The sequence below is a fragment of the Gallus gallus genome, chromosome 1 (genome assembly GCF_016699485.2).
Source record: "Gallus gallus isolate bGalGal1 chromosome 1, bGalGal1.mat.broiler.GRCg7b, whole genome shotgun sequence".
Lineage (NCBI taxonomy): Eukaryota > Metazoa > Chordata > Aves > Galliformes > Phasianidae > Gallus > Gallus gallus.
The window spans coordinates 112,137,914-112,156,944 of NC_052532.1; the positions used below are offsets into that span (position 1 = coordinate 112,137,914).

Consider the following 19,031-nt stretch of genomic DNA (forward strand, 5'->3'; position numbering starts at 1 on the left):
GTCCGATTCTAGGTCACGTGGCCGTCCCTGCCGGCGCCGACCGCCATCTTGTGCGGCTGCCCCTGTGTAGTGGCGCAGCTCCTAATGGAGGCGCCGCAGGGCCGCCTTGCCGGGCCTGAGGGCGGCGTGGGAAGGAGGAGGGCTCCGGTAATGGCACGCTGTGGTGTCTTTCCGGCTTGAGGGTCACCTGGACCGGGAAGGGGAACAACAGTCGGCGGGGGAGGGGCTGCTTCACTCAATACATTGGCCACATGTCTCTCCAACACTAAACCCCTTTGGTGTGCTACACATCAACTTGCGGCTGCACCTGCTGGTCTGTACAGTGTTTCATCACGCTGACTGCCCAGTAACGCGTAACTGAGCTACTCACCCCAACATGCTGAGGTTGGGGGTCAGCATTAGTTACTGTTGATACCACCTTTCTTCCCCGTTAAGCCTTGTTGAGCTCTCAGATTCAGTGATACGCTAAGGTCATCTGTACACAATAACTACTATCAAGTTACCCCATTATAACCACAAAAGGCCCCACCTTGCCCTCATCAAGGCAGAAGCCTACTGTTAGCCTGTAAAATGCCAGTCAAGTAATAACCATCCAGACTCCATTTAACTGCTTAATAAGAAAAAAAACACCTCCAGTACTCTATCCACCACATTACAGTCTGGTGACACAGAATAACACTTGAGCTGCTCCCTTGAATTTGGGTCAGTAAAGTACTGACAAGCGCGTTACGTTATCAGAATACCTCAGGCTATAAGGTCACAGGGCAAAGGAAATAAGCTTTGTTTGTCCTTTATACAAACATAGCAACTACTCCTGTTTCTCTCCTCTTTGGCAGCCTGCCTCTTTCAACAAAGAAAAGTAGAAGGAAGATATCTGTTCTAAAAATCTCAGCTAGTTTCACCGTGGGATTTAAAAGAAAAATGAAGCCTTTTCACAGTGCTCACACATGAAAACTGATAAATAAAAAAGTCACCTATCTTCACTTAGTTTTTCCTGCTTACAAAGTTCATCCACGTAGCTGCCCCTGAAGTTTGGGCTTTAAAGTCTGCTCCAGTTAAACCCTACAAGGCCTAAACATCCATGAACAAACCCTTAAATGAACGTGCATACTCCTCATTAAAAAAAACACAGCTGGTACAGTACAAGACAAACTCTATCTTTAGACAAAACAATTACCATTTTTCTGCTTAGGTCTTCCTTAATGTTTCCGTGGTCAGCTATAGCTCCAGACTTAAAGATTTAAGCCTGTGTTTGTCTCCAGATGCACCTATTTATACAATTTAAATGCTTTCAGGTGTGGTCAACAGGGCTGCCTGAGATCAGTTTAAAAAAAAAAGAAAAAGCAAAACAACCCCCCAAAAGAAAAAAAAAAACACAAAAAGCACTACATTATAAAGAGAGCCGCTGTTGGCCTTAGGCCCAAATGCGTTTTCTTTTTCCAAAGCAAATAAGTCTTGTATTTTTTTTTTTTTCTTTCTCATAACTTTACAGGCAGCTTTAAATTCCTAACAGTTTGGTAATGCTCACATCACATCCCTACAATGTTTGCAAAGCTTTTGTAAACAACAGCATTGTTTGATATAATTCATACGCCCTAGAAAATGGCATTAATTCATTCTTGTTTACTGCACAAGTTTTAGAAGCATCATAGTAATAACAGTCTTGGCCCTACAGTCAGGAAAGCGAATGGACCCACATGCCTCCATCATCCACAAAATGTGAGGGAGTGATAGGATAGCAGGGGGACCTGTGTGTGTGTGTCATACTGTGTTGTGCTGGAGGTGTGTTTTGATGTAGTCTACCCAAGGCAGAGCAAATTACAACCTTGGAGTCTTGTGCTGCAGGCACGCAAGTGCTCCCATTGCTTGGGGAAGTTAGTTTTCCCTTTGTCTGTAAGTTTTACAGTCCTCATTAGGCAGGAGTATGTATTCTCTGTTTCACTTTTTATTCTCCTGCAGCTGACTCAGACAATTTGCTAGAGGAAGCTAACAAGTACCTGAGTCAAGTGCTTAGCTAACACTGGAGTCCTCATAGATCCTCAGTGTCTGTTCAGTGTCTGTTAAACTGGGTTTTTGCTGGTGGATTCAGACAAAGCTGCTCCAAACAGTACGGGGTGCTTGGACACTCAGTTTTTAATTCCCAGCAGGACTCCTAGATTTGCCATATCCTCACCTACAGATCCTTCTCTGTTATTCATTCTCAGAGGCAATGCTGTTGTCCTCAGAACAGCTAGAGATACAACTTTCTAAGCACTCAGGAGATAGTTGCCATGCATTAGTTAAGTGGTATCCATGATCACCACCAATCTGTTTGGGATATAAATTGAGCAACGCTTCTGAAGTTGTAGCTGCATTTTAGAATATTCTTCCTCACAGCTGATGGACACAGACTTTGCATACATGAGTTTCCTTATCTGTTTTGAAACTTATCAACAGGTCACATGTAGATATTCTCTACACTCCATCCCACTTCAGCTTCTACTTCTGTGTCAGCCAGAGGTATCTGTTACACATTGTGTATCATTGTGTATTTGTGTATCATTTGTGTATGTTTTTGGTTGGGATGATGGGATGCATGAGGTATCTCACCCATCCTTTCCCTGGTCAAAGACACGATGGGACAGGGTGCTCCAGATAGGTGCTATTGATTTCTATTGATTTTTCCACCAGAGCTATTGGCTCTGCCACGAACTTCCATCTCTCTCGTTGCTAGAGAGTAAAAACATGTTTATCTGTTTCACTGGGCAGTCCATTGCCATGCTATGGATGTTACGTTCATCTTGCCAAGGCTCCTCTGATCTCTGCAATGTCCTATTTCTATCCCACGTTTTAAGAACGTGACCACCACCCGCTCCACATCCACAGTAGAATATGCTCCTTTCCTTTTTCTTGTATTTCTTCTTCCCTGTGTTTGGCCAGAGGCATCCCCAGTCTGAAGTGCACAGACTCAGCAGTGTCTTGAAGACAAGAGAGAGGGACCGGTAATGAGAATCCTTCAGCAGAGAATAGGTGGAATATTTTTTTCTGACTTTACCTGATCTTATGTAAACTCTGCTGCAGCGCATTTCTTTTGCTTCAAAAGATTTTGAACAACTTTGGCCAGCTAGAGTGACATTTGAAAACTGGTGGAGCAATTAAAAAAAACACCAGAAACATAATGTTGTTATGGTTTAACCTGGCAGGTAGCTCAGCAGCATCCAGCTTCACTCACCCCTCGTGGAATAGGGAAGAGAATCAGGAAAAAAAAAATGTAATGCTTGTGGCTTGAGATAAAGACAATTTAATAGGACAGAAAATGAAGGGAAAATAATACAAATACACAAAATGAATGACAGACAATGCAGTTGCTCACCACCCACTGTTACCCAGCCAGTCCCTGAACAGTGTCAGCCCCCTCACCAGCTCCCCCAGTTGTATAGTTCAGCAGGACACCACCTGGTACAGGACATCCCTTTGGGCAGTCTGGGTCAGCTGTCCTGGCTGCGTTCCCTCCTGGCTCCTTCCACACCCCAGCTCCTTGCTGGTAGGGCAGCGTCAGAAGCTGAAACATCCCTGGCTCTGTGTAAGCACCGCTCAGCACCAACCAATACATCGCTGTGCTATTGGTGTTGTTCTCATCCCAAGTTCAGAACACAGCACCCTACCAGCGGTGAGGAAGAAAATTAACTCAATTCCAGCCAAAACCAGGACCGTTTTTAACTAAGTGACTAAGAAACAGTCTTCACTCAGTGGTGGCGTAACCCTCTCAGAAATATCAGATATCTGTCTTTAATAGCATAATTTTTTAATGCTCCCGATCACTTCTCAAATTTCTAGGGACATTATTAGGCAACAAAAGTTAGTCTTACAGATTTAGAGCAATACCATGAAAAGAAGAAGCACCCGCAGCTGTTGGTATGGTATTAATGAAGACTTCACTACAAACTCTCCATTTACCTACAGCAGCGGCCAGAAAACTCCTTGTACCGATGGAGAAGTTTTAAATAATGCATGCAGAAGCAATTCTCAGGCAGAATGAAATTTCAAAGCATTTTTTTAAGGTGGTACCACTTCTCTAAGTTCAAAACAAGCCCAGATGTACAGGATTAGGGGCCTTCCCTGTTTCCTCACATTTCGGAGGCTTGTTTTTCTGATATTTCACACAGAGCCGTACTGGTTAAGGCAGTTCCCAGCACTTGCCTTGCCATTTGTTCCTGCCCTCAAGGTATTCCTGTGACTGTCCCAGTGTAGCTGCTAGTGATGCCAGCCAGTGCGGTGAATGAAGGAGCTGATCTGAGCTTAAAATAACTTTGTTCATAGCAGCAGGAAAAAAAAAAAAGGCAACTCTGCTGCCCAAAGAAATGCCCGTGGGATATTGTTTCATAGTCGGTGACTTTCCTCAGTTTGGAGTGTATTTCCTGCCTTACATGCCTTAACCTAGTGCACAGGGCAATGCTGGTACACTTAATCCAAGCATTTCTCTCACTGACATTATCAGTTTAGGTAGTCCCTACCTCATTCCGCACCTCCAGCTGAGTTTAGTCTCCGAAATAAACCACCTGTTTGGAGTGGCTACACAAATGCCCATGCCAGTCAAACGTGAGCAGGGGCAACTAGCCCCAAGCAAGTTAGACAGGGACCTGGAGATGCTGCAGTTGGCACTGCTGCTAAAGGAGCCTGTGCAGAGCCACAGCACTGTTCCCTGGGTGGGCAGGGGCAGACAGGAGAGTGAAGGATGCTTACCCACATTTTCTCAGGGTAGATCTGCCCTGAAGTACACGTAACACAAACCTAGAGGAGAAGTCGGGAAACTTCAAGAAAATCTGTGTAATCTTCTGTTGCCTGTAGAACTGCATCAGGGTTTTAGCACTGTCCGTCTTTCCTCTCTGTTTTGATACAAAATCTTACTTCAACAAATAAAGGAAGTTGCCAATAATAAAAAAAATATGATTACTAAACTGGACAGCATTGGACAGCATATTTACCAAATCTTCCACATCATGCTGCAGCACTTCGTTCTGTCGCTGCCTATGCTGAGTACACCTCTACCCTTATTCTTAGGAAGAATATTATGTGTTTAACTTCCATAAAGAATTAAAAGGTAATCTGATGAAGAGCTTCTCTGTTCTTTGGTTAGTGTATTGCCATCTAAGCCTTGCAGTCTCCCCTCATCTTCCTCCTCTCCCAGACAGGCAGAGGCTGAAAGAATGTTGAGGCCAATAGTACGTACATAATGACTTGGGGAAGCCTTGATGAAGAGCACATTCGGAGTGATCCCTGCAAAGGTGCCTGAAGCATGTTTGAAAACTTCAAAGGGGTTCACATCTTGCCCTGAAAAGCCACAGAAGACTGTTTACAGAAAGCAGAGACTCTTTACAGAAAGAATACACGGGATCAGTTAAGTTTTACAACCTATGACCATAGAAATAGGGATATAAGGAGAGGACTTCACCAGCTGAAGCATATGCTAGTCCTTGTCTGAAGCAGCTTGCGATGCTTTTCTGTTTTTCTTTGGTGGAGTCTTCTTTTTTCTTTTCTGCAATAGTTTAGAGACACAATCAAGTAAGTAGTCACTGGTGTCTGTGGGAACGGAAGAAGTACAAGTGTAGTTTTGTCCTTATTTCCTCTGTTACGCTCAGATCAGACATGGAGAGGAATGATCCCATGAACTTCACACAGCTTTTATCTCCATCCCCATGCTGAGTGCTTCCCTAGGGCATCGCTATAAGAGCTGCTTGCAGCTCAGGCCCACAGCAGATACTTCTTGAGCTGGAGTCAGGGCCCGGGGACTGGTGACCTGAGTGCTGCACAAGGCTGCCACTGAAAGGGCAGAAAAGGGGAGCGAAAGTATGGGCGAACAGTGGAAAGAACAAAAGTACTAGTTAGTTTTAGCTCTGTAGGCTCCTGACACGTCTGTTGGCTGGCCTCAAAAAAGCTGTGCTCAGCCCAGCCTCGCAGCAATTGCTGCTGCTGCTGGCTAGTACCCAGACCAGAGCCTGGTGAAACATCCAGTCTCTCACTTTCAGCCTCAGGCCCATGCTTCAGTTAAATGTCCCCACTGCACCAGTGAGTCTCTCAGTCTGCCACGTGCCTCTTGTGGCTGTGGAGGATTTGCCCTGGTCACATTGCGTGTATGGGATGGGTCAGATCTTTCCTAGCATTTTAAGGTGTCTTGCCAGTGTTCTCCCCTCTGCTGCAGACAGGTGTGAACACCTGACAAGATTTGACCTTTGAAGGTGGTGCTTGTGCAACATAATGCAGCTGCCAAAAGTGTTCACGTTAAGCAGCCATGGCCTCAGCTATCTGAGGAATGCCCAATGTTGCTAGCGCTCCTTATTAAGGGAGAGCTATATTTTGAAATAGCTAATACTGAGAGGCAGCACTGCCCGTATGCTGCAGGTTTAGCGTTGGCAGAACCCCGTCCGTTTCAAAACAAGAGGAAGGAAGATGGCAGTTCTCGGAACATGGAAAAGTTCAGGCTCAGGTTCTGTTTTTCATATCCCTGTAATCCTTGCTAGTTTGGATTTTAAAAACCTTAATCACTTTTAGCTTATCTTTTCAGATCTCTCCATCAGCCCCAATAGACACCACGTTACATTACCTCCCACTCTCATTCCCCAAGTCTACACACTGTTTTGCCTTCTCAGATGCTGTTTTCCATGCTCCAATTAGATTAAGGGCTTGCCTGCACAGGAAAACTGCACAACTATTCATTTGCAGTTTGTCTTAAAGGAATTATGTTAAGCCTGGGCAAAAGGCCATGTGGATAACCTGGTATTCCTTTGCAGGAATATAAATGGCTTATTTCAAGTTAGATCAGGTCGATCAGGAAGAACTTGCAAAGCAGTGCGTTTCCCTACACCAGAAGGAAGAGAGTCCAGCACTTTCTTCTGCGGGTTGTGCCCTCCAAATGGGAAGAAATGGCGGGACGGGGTCTTCACCTCAGCAGAAGACACAATCCGCGGAACAGAGGTTAAATACTTAAAAAGACAGCCTTCTACAAAATCGATAAATAAGATTATAGCCTTGCCCAATATGAAAAAAAGTCATACATATCCACTTATTATCCACATATATATCCCCTCTTTGATCTCTCTGTGAATGCCCAGACTGTACTGGCTTATGAGCAGCTTGCAGTTTTTCAAGTGTATCTTTCTCCTGTAGGCAGGGTCAAAGTAACAGAAGATGAAGGAAGATGAAACCAGACAGACTTTAGCAGCAGGAAAAAAAAAGAAGAAGAAGAAGAAGAAGAAGGAAAAAAAAACAACAAAAACCCATCGAGAGGCACATGAGTAAATCTTGGATGCTGCGCATTCTCATTTTGAACTGGTTTGAACTGGTAAGCTAGCAATTATCTAAATCCAAATAGGCACCCAGTCAAGACGGCTCCTACATTAAGCAGCATTAATATGATACTTTGAAGAAGGCACTAGTGTTTCTTCATATGGTTTCTGTAAACTTCTTTCTCTTCCAATTACCATTTCAAAATGCCCCGAGGGCCCATGAGCCAAACACAGTGCTGGTCTTCAAGAAAAAGGGCGAACGTTCCCTTCCTAGATCGGTCATCGAGACCCCGGGGCATCTGCCCGCTGCTTCACAAAGACACATCTGGAGACAAAGAAGAGTGATTAGTCCCGATGGCTCCCAGAGCTGTGGCTGCATGGAGATACTGTCAGCTCTGAAAAGACATTGTGTTTTGATGTCCAAACCTGTTCACGGCAACCAACTCAGGAATTCACCCAGGAGACATGAGAGCTTGGATAGATGGCGTCCTTTCTCCTCCTTCACAACGGAGCTGGACACAACAGAGCTGGCTTGAGTACACCGGCTTATGGCTGGGCTTCTTGGGCACCGCACACTTAGCATGAGACTGCCTGTTTTGTTTCAGTTCTTATTTTAAATCAACTCACTTTTGCCTCTTTAAGTTTCCTTGCATCCCTGATATTTTCTGCATGTGTTGCAACAGTATTTCCTACGGAAGGAGCATTAAACAGGAGCACTCAGCTGCATCATCTTTATTTCAGTCATCTCTCGTGATGGCAGCAGAGGAAAAAGTCGTAATTCTTGTTATGTTAGGAAAAAAATGCCTTTTTTTTTTCTCTTTTTTTCTTTTTTCTTTTTTTTTTTCCCCAGATGAGTTTTTCAAAGACCACCCTTCCTCCCTTTTGCTCACTTTGGCCAGCTGTGCAGCTGATGTAGCTGGTGTTCTGCTCCACTCCTTTACAAGACGTTATAACGCTTAGGCTTCAGTTTGTGCACTGCACCCTTTGCAGCTAACACATCATGTAAGTTAGAGGGGAGGTGAGACACCTAGTCCATCTCGCTGCCTTAAGACTAGGAATGTCCCTTTAGTCCGCATGGATGCTCTCAAACTGGATCTCCAGAACAACTGCATTCCTGAGCTGGGGGAGGGCTCCCAACCTCCCAACCCCAGCAGAAACTGCTCTCTCCTAAGAGGCAGGGAAGGAGGAGCTGCTGCCTCTCTTCTTAGATCGACTTCCTGGCCACGCAGCCCTTTGTCTAAGAGAGATGGCACGGTGCTTCTGTTCAGCTCAAAGGAGTGGCTGCATGGCTTCTGTTGTTGTTGTGTGGCACTTCTCTTTACGCTTAATTTTCCTTGTACTTTAAGCTCACTGCTTTTTACTCGTAGTAAACAGGAAGAGTTACTTATTTCCTTCCTCTTTGCAGCTTTGTTTTATATATTTGTGTAATGGCATCTTGCCTCTTCTCAGACTTTCCAAGACTAAATTATTCTTCATAGGTCCTTAGAGTCCACATCTTCTGAATTTCCAGCAGAGCAGTAGCTTTACACTTGCCTGGAAATAGTGTTTATGAAATGACCTGACTAACAGGCGAGGATACTGAGACTTTTGTCTTCACGGATTAGATGCCACAGTGGTAGGTGTAGCGAGAACTCCATACCTAATTTCTGATCTGGAACAGCTCTAGAGGCACAAATATTATGTGGTGTTGAAATCTACCTAAGTGTTTGGGATTTCCTCTAAAGTCGTTAGCCTCTAGGCTGTTTCAGACTATTATGATTTGTTTGTGCCAGATGTGGTAGTGTTTTTGTGATACAGACAAAACATCCCAGTAGCAACAGTGGTCACCAACTCATTTCACACAAATTACCAACTCTGTGGAGGCAGAACGTTCATTCAGGCAAGGCTCCAGCCTAGCTAGATGGACAAGGTTACAGCCACTGGAAAGAAAAATCACACTCTGAGGTGATGAATCATCTCATCCTAAGGTAGATATCTAAACCAGATCAGATAAGACATGCCTTAGTCAAGTGTCAGTGGGGCAGCAGATGTCGAGATAGACATCTAAAATTAGGTGAGCTGAAAGTCACATGCTGAGTTCATTAAATTGATGACGCATAGGTCAAAAGCACCACTTCCTGTTAGGAATCCTCAGAGCACACCTTTTGCCTGTTTGAATTTACAGACACCTCGAAACATGAAGATGTAATGGCTTCTAAGAGACGTATCAAGGTCTGATGCCTGAGACTTATCACTGATTTTCAAAATGAAAAGTAATGTCTTCATTTTTAATTGAGTATTTTAATACTTACAAAGCTTAATAGTAAACATTTTTCAAAACAGGAGTAGTTGCTTTTTCACTTTTGTTGATGTCAGCATGAGGAATTGAAAAAGCAAACACTCAGATTGGGAAACACTGATATTCACCATGGCTAAAATAATGACATTCTGCAGAGAGGAATTTTGGGGTTGTATTCATCTGATACAGTTGAACTCTAAAGATTTATCTTGCAGTCTTTGGCACTTCAAAATATTATTTTTACTACCATTGAATTGTCTTCATTTTCTTCCTCTCATTTTTATTCCTTAGTAAATAGTCTATAATTAAGAAAAAAAAAAACTTCTTGTGATACCAAAGTACATCTCCTGACCCACTGCTGTGCAAATGCATGTATAACCACTTGTTTGTTTGTACTTTTACAGGTGTTGGTTGCTTCTGTGCAGATATGGAACGTGGTTAAAGTTTTATAATGGAAAATCTGACAGGCAGTTAACTAATCCATGAGTCATATTTCGTAAGTGCCTAAAGGTCTCTGATGTTCGACCTTCATTTGATACCCTTGCCATCATGGAGTTATACATAACCCATCTGAAGAACATTCTTTATATAGATGACTGCATGCTGCCCTTTTATACCTGCAAGAATGAGCGCTGCACTTACTGAAACAGGGAAGTCTACTGCCTGCCTTTCCACCCCTCTCTCTCTGTGGCTGTTTACAGAACTGCAGAGGTACGTTGAACGAAACTGACTTAAATGACAGCAGTGGAAGACTTTCTGCTTAGTTTAAGTCCTCTGTAGGGCCTAGCTGAAAGGTAAGGAGAGGGGTGGGCAGATGTTTTTGGATTCTGTTTGCTTTTATTTTGAAAGATTTAATCATCAGTACAGCTCTAATAATGTACATAGCATTGGAGCTATCAATACTAACAGAACTCTGGTGTTTTTACCTGTCTGTAGCTCAGTTGGGCATAAGGCAGGCCAGGCAGATACAGAATGAGACAACCTTTTGTCAGATGATCCCAAACGGGAAACCCACCTTTACTGACAACAGTGGCAGTGTGCCAGCATTAGCAGTGTCGAGGTGTTTATAGAAAGTCTTGATGTGTAGAGGGCCCTTCTGGAGAACCTACTACTTTATTCCTCAGCCAAAGGGTAGAAAAGCAACTATTTGCTTTTTTGGGTACCATAAGGAACTTCTCAAGTTGCCCAGTATGACAGTAAAGAATATTGGCATCGCTGTTATTTTCAAAGCTAAAATAAGGCAGACACATGACTTCAGTAAGCACATGTGAAGTTTGCATATCATAAATCATTGCAATAAAGAAACCAAAACAAAATAGTAGTGTGTCGTTAAAGCTGGAATATGTTTTCCATTAAAAAAATTTCCTTTAGGTTTGATTTGGCTTCTTTTTCACACCTGTGGAACAGTAAAGTATTTCAGGAATAGCTCATTGCCATTGTGAGACACAAAGTTCCAATCTACATGAATGGACCCACGTACTGTATAAAGTACAGCAGAAGGTCATCTTATTTTTCAAACACTCCAGCAACAGCAGCCTTTACTGCACTACCAAATAGTAGGCAACAATTAGAACAGCTGGGAAGACAAATCAGAAAAAAGAAAGTGGAGGAAAAGAGCTGTGTCCCAAGCTTTTACTTTGGCTGCCATTTTAAGAAGCGCACCCTTTTCCATAATAACAATTTTGTAATTGTGTTTTAAGATCACATCAGACATTAGGGGTGATACATGTGCAGCATGTGAGATTCATGCTGTGTGCTGAGAACTGCCCAGTGAGGGTCTGGCACAGTGGGAGGGGAAAGACGTGCAGCCTGCCTGTAGGCACCAGCATGGAGGTTAGTCATCCTGCTGAGTCAACAGGAGACACCAGCACCTCCAAAGGGTGCTTCTGCCTACTTGTCATCTAAAGTTAGACAGCTAAAGTTGGTTGCTAAAAAGGAGCTGAGATGAGGGAAAGGGTTTCACAGCAGATGTATCCGCCCCTCTGTCAGCAGTTCTACCTCTTCACCCACCTCTCTGCATTTGCATAGAGAATGATTCCTGGCTGGTATTTTCATGGAGTGAATTCCCACTTATCAGAACATGATAATAGCTCGTGTTCCTTATTTTCAGAGGTCTAGCTGTACAAGTATTGACTTGTCAGACACAAATTTCCAGGCATCTAGACTCTGTTGCAACTATCAGGAAGAGTTAGGGATTTTCCATCCTTGCAAAGAACTTTCCAAGAAAGTCATCAGAAACAGTTGGATAAACACACAGTGAAACTTGTAAAACTCCTGGCAAACTGACAGCACAGCCAGAATTAGAAACTCTGAGCTTTTTTTTTTTTCTGATGTGATGCTGGTCACGTGTCTGGTGTTGAGATAAACCTGGTGGAAGCAGCGAGGCCTAAACTCTAGGAGCCTTCAGTTTAGAGGCCTTTCCATCCAGTTCTACTGTCTTATGCCACAGCTTTGAGGTGTCTGAAAGTGTGCTGAAGGATGCGCGTTGGTGTCATTTGGGGTTCCTGCAGAAAGAAGGGCCCAACTACACCAATCCTATCAGCAGGCTAGGCCTGTTGAAACAAATGCAACATAATAAGATGCACTGCAACACTTGTCTGGTGGCCTGAAGCACTGCTTTCCCCATTTGGCCTGCAGTACCCACTGAAGTCAGTGTAATGATCTCCAGCAGTTTATCCTGGCTTTGGATCATGGCATTCATAGCAAACGTTTGTTTCTGAGTGCCAAGAAGACAGAGGAACTGTGTTGTACAACTGTTCCACAACACACTGCACTCTTATTTGGGCTGATTTTCTGTATTTTTAAAAATGTTTTGCTTTATAAAAAGTCATTTTCTTACTTTAATCTCAGAAGAGAATTTTCCATTCTGTTCACCCTCCCTCTTTTTATTACAGCATTTGCTATAATTAAGCGCTAAATTGTAAGAACATCATTACATGGTTCTCTCTTTTTCCAAACTATTCCTGGCACTGAGAATTAAAAGAAAATGTACCTTTTTAGTTATGTGTGTAGCTCCACTGGCTTATTCTCATCTTTTGATAGTGCTTTTCAGGCTGTCAACTTCCCCTTATCCTCCTTGTTTCCTGATTCCCTGAGCTTGTGTAGAAACTGATGCTGCGGCAGGACAAGGTAAAGAACTGAAAAATAAGTGAAGAATTGTGACAGAAGAACTGGCATTGCCCCAGGGACTCATATACTAAAACATCTTGAAAAAATCTTCTGAAAAACAGACCAGTTGTGAGTTGACAGTATCCTTTTAAGAACAGTTTATGTTGAAAGGTCCTATGACCAAGTTTTGGCCAAGCACAAGTGTTAATGAGTTTTTTGAAGTGAAAAGCATTTATATAGACAAAAATAGATAGTACTGACATGTCTCACAGTCATTGTTTACAATTTCTGTGTGATCCCTTGTCCAGATTTATAATGAACACTTGCTGTCCCAGCAGAACTTAAAACGTTTATGGTTTTCTCTTTAATGCTATAATTAAAAACAGGATGATTTTCATGGGACTAGAATAATCTGTAATTCTTGTGAGAGCTCTATCTTTTAAGCAGCCTTATCTAAGGTATAATCCTCACTGACCTAAGCATGCAGAGACATTTTTTACACTTCCTTATGTCTTCATTGAGCAATTATACACCCTTAGGGTTATTTCAACCTGATATCTTTAGATATCTAATCTCTCACTAGTTCTTCACATTTTGTGGATGAATGGATGCTCCTTATCGTGCAACAAAAAGACCAGTCTGGCGTCCCTAGGGCAGACCATGCATTACAGCAGAACTCAGAGAGGCGTAATTATAGAGGACAGGTAGAAAGTTAGCTCCTCGAATGGGAATTTCTTTGCACTGGAATACTTACCTATTTTGATGTCTGATGTTTAATTAGCACTGTTCCTCTACAAATACATTTCTGCCATGCGGAAACTTTTAACTTGCTTTTAAAAGTTTTGTTCTGAAAATGGTTCATGTAAGGTATTTGAACCTGCTTTGTCTAGTAGTATTAATAACCTGGGGCAGACAGTGTTTATATGGTACCAAGCACCATGATGGCACTTAGTAAATAATGAAATAAATCACAGGCTTTGTTTCTGTTTAAACACTGTGCTTGACCTCTGTGGATATCTTCTGGATCCTGCTCAACAGCCTCATTTGGGTGCAACTGGATATTGTGCCAATTTTATTCCAGCTCCATTAACGTATGGCAACAATACAGACAGTACATCGCCTGACAAAGAACTCATAGTCCTCCTCTGGATTTATGTAGCAAGATTTTGGCAGTGGGGTGGCCTGCAAGAAGCCAGCAGCTGCCCCGTGTCAGATCACAGCCCTTGTAGGAGCAGCCCAGGCCTGAGCTGCAGCCCATGGAGAGCAGCCTGCAGAGGGGCAGGAGGGCTGAGGGAGCTGCCGCCTGTGGGGAACCGTGTGGAGCAGTGCCTGAAGGGTGGGCTCCATGGTACGGAGCTGTGTTGGAACAGTGCTGGGAGAGCTGCAGCATGTGGAAAGCCCATGTGGGATCAGACCAGGAAGGATGCCATCCCATGGGACGGACCCACACAGAACAGAAGCAGAGAGTGATCATGGAAGAGCAGAAGACATGAAGCTTTATGGACTGACCGCAGCCCCCTTTCCCTATTCCCCTGTGCTCGTTGAGGGAAGGAGGTAGGAGTTGAGCCTGAGAAGAGGTGGGTGGAGGAGAGGTGTTGTCAGTCTGTTTTTATTTCTCATTGCCCTATTACTAATAGGCCATAAATAAAATAAATCTTTCCCAAGTAGCCTATTTTGCTTGTGACAGTAATCACTGAGTGGTCTCCCTATCTTTCTCTCAACCGATGAGCTTTTCCATTGTATTTTCTCTTTCTGAAGAGAAGTGAGAGAGCAGCTTGGTGAGCACCTAGTGACCTGCCAATGTTATCCCACCACAAAAACAATAAAATCCTAAGTCCTTGAGCCTGCACTAAGAATACAGTCATAGAATCTCAAGGTTGGAAAGGACCTACAAGATCATCTAGTTCAACTGTCCTCCCATTACCCTTGCTACCACAAGCCACTAAACCGTATCTCTTAGCTCCTCATCCAGACACCTCTTGAACACCACCAGGGATAGTGACTCCACCACCTCCCTGAGCAGGCCATTGCAGTGCCTGACCACTCTCTGAGAGAAAAAGTTTTTCCTTGTGTCTAATATCCACCAGGACTCCTAATTTGTGTACAAGTAGATGAGTAAAGTAGAAAAGGAAAGTGATGAATGCATCTAAAGCAACAATTACAGCACAGAGGAACCATTGTGTCCAAACTCACTGCCCTGCTCCAGGCTTTGAGATGTATTCTGAAAATACAGTTATTCTACCGGTGATGGATGGGGTACCCAAGCACATGAAAGCCAATGTAGAATTGATGGTGTGAAGAAAACTCATGTTAGTTAACTGTTTTAAAGTACAGAGTGGAGAGAAATTGGAAGGATAAGTGTTAACTGCACTGTACAATGTTGGCCTTCCAGACCCACCTGCAGGTGCAGAAGCAGAGGGTGGACGTGCTGTAGAGAGGAACTGTGGGCTTTCCTTAGAACAGCCTGAGAGCATTTCAGTAACCCCAGCGCTTATGATACGTCCCAGGGAAATCATACTGCAGCTGACTGCCTAGGTCACATATGTTTTTAATAGAAACATTGAAAATTGTTTCAAGATTGAGGCGTGTACATGTTAAACGTTGAGGAGCTGAAGAACACATAGAACTGTACTAAATTGGTTTCTCATACAGGCTGACAAAACACTCGGGATGCATCCTAATCCCAAGTGCTCCCATAAAAGCCTGCGTATCCTTGTCCTCTCCAACCACCAAATCAATCTTAAACTTTTAGGCGAGGTTGCTGAACTTGCAGTCTGATTTAATCACTTTTCCGTCAGGAATTGGCAAAGCTGAGAAATAGTCTGTGGCTAACTTCAGCGTGTTTTATATGTTTGTGATATCTGTACTTTTCTATTTTCAACGTATAACTAATAAAAAAAATAATCCCCATTATGCATTTGTTATGGAATAATAATACTTACAGGAATCAAAAGATTACTACTATATGTCTTCTTTACTGCAGAAGGAGTTACAATGAGGAGCCCTGAGGTGGCCCAGAGGGCAGGAAAGGACAACATTCAAAACTCCAGCAACCAGTGAAAGAGGAATTAAGGTATTACTCACCGAAGCCTCTACAAAACCAGGCTTAAATGCAGTTGGAAGCCTTTGCCAACTCTGGAACTCAAATTAAAGTCTGCTATCCCAGAAGCAATAGCAGCCAGAGGGAATTGGGAAGGGATCAAGGAAGAGTGGGGTGGGAGACAAAATCTCAAAGACCACCAAGATGAGAGGTATTCACCACCTTAGGCATTATCACACGAAGGCTGCATGCCCTGCGGAGCCTTGATTGCCCAACAGAAGTTAATATGTTGAGCACAGGGTTTCTTGGTCAGTTATGGAGGAGGCCAAGCTAGACAATCTGAGTCTGAATAGTTTACAACGTGGAGTTTGAGTTTGAGCACCCTGCTGCTTGCTCTGTGATAGTAGCTATAGCAGTACTGAGTGGTAAATGAGTGAGTAACGCAAGCTGGCAGAGCTGAGGCTGCAGTAAGAGGCACATGCATATCTCGATGGTTCAGGCATGCCCCATGTCAGCCGTGAATTCTGCAGTTTGTGTTAATAAGTGGAGCATGCAAGTTGTCTGCTTGCCATAGGGTGAGTGGCAGCCAGGCAGCCTGCAAAAATGGATGTCGTGGGGGCACCGAAACAAGGAGCTGAACGTACTATCTTGAAAGAAATCTCTACAGAAAGAAAAAAGGGAGATACCATTCTGCATGTCTGGGCTAGTGTGAATTCATCAGGCTTTGTGTTTGAATGGGAGCCAGGTGTAGCGTACAAGTAACTCCTGTTTGCTCTGCTTGACCTAAATCCAAGTTTTGCTTTGTCAGGTTTTGTCCGACATGTGTTCTGTTTCCCTACTGCGTAGTAACAGCGCTAGAGGCTGGGTGTTAGCACTGGCAATCTGATGATTCAGTCACTCAAGTATGAAGGCCATACTGTGGCAATAGGGAGGAAGTGAGGACGTGTAACCTTACCATGTGTTTTGTGGTGGTCGAAGGTTTCAGTTCATGCTGAAAGAATTCTTATTTGTGAAATTTCAAAAGGATTAAATGCAGACTGTCCTTGCATTCTAGACGGCAGTCAGGCACCACAAGCAACCTGCATCTCTGCCAACAATGCATTTGGGGATATAATGCCTTGTTCAGTTATTTATAAATAGGCATTTTCCAGGATCGACACCTACCAGAGCCCAGCCATCCACCTCCACTGCCTCCCTTTCCTTGGCAGCCATTCCTGCAGCAGAAATGCATGGGTGGCAAGAGTCCTCCAGCTGTCCTCATCTTCAGTCTCACTGGTTTGGGGGTGTTGTGGTGGTAAGAGAAGCATCTGCTATTCGAGACCCTGTCTTAAACAGCCACATTGCCATGAATAAGTTTCCAGTGCTAATAGTCAGGAACTGTAGCAGATAGGAAGACTGCCAGCTCTTGGATACACACTTCTGTTTGGGTCACAAGAGGAAGTCACCCTCTTGTACAATATCTGTGCAAACACCAAATCCTACTCACCTCTGATGTTCACAACAAGTTTGAGCTAAGCAAAGCACTCTACCCATGGACAATGCTAAGATGCTGGTCATCTCAGAAGAAGATCAAGCGAGCTTGATGTTGAAGGGAGAGTGTGATATAATTGATTGTGAGATATGATGAGATAAATCAGGCAATTGAAATTACTCTTGGGTCCCAAACATGGGTTGTAAGATTTTTCCAAGCAGTGAAGACATTCAGCGCGCTGCACATTTCAGAGATTGAGGTTTGAAACCTAACTAAACAAATAATGAAAATTAAAAAATAAAAATAAAACCAATAATGAAATGGAACATTGTTGTGGTTTAACTCTGTTGGGCAGCTCAGCACCACACAGCTGCTCACTCACTCTCCCCACGTAGGATTGGGGAGAGAATTGGAAAGGTAAGCAAAACAAGGAATTCATTTACAGTTTCCCATTGGCAGGCGGGTGTTCAGCCACATCAGGAAAGCAGGGCTGATCACCTGTAACAGTTTCTTGGGAAGATAAATTCCATTACTTTGAATGTTCCAGCCATCCTCCTTCTTTCCCCTGCTGTTTTGTTGCTAACCATGATGACATATGGTATGGGACATCCCTTTGGCTAATCTGGGTTGGCTGTCCTGGCTGTGTGTCCTCCTGACTCCTTGTGTCTCCCCAGCTCCTCATTGCAGAGCAGTGTAAGAAGTGGAGATGTCCTTGGCTGTGTGTAGCACAGCTCAGCAACAACTGAAATGTCGGTGTGTTATCACTGCTACTCATAGAATTGTGGAATGGCCTTGGGTTGAAAAGGACCTCAAAGATCATTGAGTTTCAACCCCCCTGCTATGTGCAGGGTCACCAACCACCAGACCAGGCTGCCCAGAGCCACATCCAGCCTGGCCTTGAATGCCTCCAGGGATGGGGCATCCACAACCTCTCTCTATTTTCATTGCAGATCCAAAACACGGCATCATACAAGCCTCTGCAAAGAAAATTAACTCTATCCCAGCCAAAATATGACAAATATAAAATCTACAAACCAAAGAAAAAAGGTGGCGACACGTCACAGGGAAGGGATAAAAGCAACACTTTTGGTCTGATTAGGTGTAAAACACATAATGTTCCCAGTGTTTTTTCTCCATTCCAAGTCAAGAAGTATGAAGAGGAAAATCTTAGTGTATGCTCCCCTTTGTGCATTGCACCACATAGATACGTGAAGGAAGCCAAGCTCACATACCATGTAGGTATTGTAGTGACATGCAGGTGTCACTACAGTGTGACAGTTAGAACTATTGCCACTCCCAGAAGAACAAGGAAATATTCATAATGTGACCACGGAGATGGGGGAAGAAGTGGCTGTATCTTGACAACCCCAGATCAAATGTTAATTCTAAGCAAAAGTTCATTCTATTATAGGTTGTCAGGTGCCAAATAACAGGCCAAAAACATATCTTGAAAGCCAGAGAATAATTGCCCATGATATCTGGATCAATATCTCAGTACACAGTGCTCCAGGCACAGAGGGTTACCAGCTCTACTGTGAGGGAACTAAGAGAAAAAAAATTCAGTGCATTAGGAAATGTGGAGAGATTTTTCAGGATCATTTAGGAAACATCCTCTTTGCTTGTTGGTTACTCTTAAGCACATAATAAGTCAATTTCAGAAAAGCGTTGATTAAACTGGGTTAAATTGACGTGATTACGCTGAATTATCCATGTCATGAAAAATTTCACTGAGACGGAGGAAATGGCCACCCAGATCCCAGCAAGGTCTGCTGAAAGGTATGTGGGTTTGCTTCTCTCCCTGCAAAAGAGCTTCGTCCTACCCAGGATTCATCTGGATGCCTCAGACTCACTCTGAAATGAATTTCAGGATGA

At 43.6% G+C, this 19,031-nt stretch overlaps 1 long non-coding RNA gene across 6 annotated transcripts; it reads left to right on the forward strand.

Moving 5' to 3' along the window:
* Positions 1 to 19: 19 nt before the first annotated feature.
* LOC101750611 lies at positions 20 to 17,485 on the forward strand. Of its 6 annotated transcripts, none has more exons than XR_005847125.2 (3): positions 20 to 10,334; positions 12,583 to 12,788; positions 13,282 to 17,485. It is a non-coding gene; the product is annotated as an uncharacterized LOC101750611 (long non-coding RNA). The 6 variants fall into 6 exon arrangements; XR_005847117.2 differs by having other exon boundaries at positions 20 to 10,251; XR_005847126.2 differs by having other exon boundaries at positions 20 to 10,036; positions 10,133 to 10,251; positions 12,583 to 17,485.
* Positions 17,486 to 19,031: the final 1,546 nt, after the last annotated feature.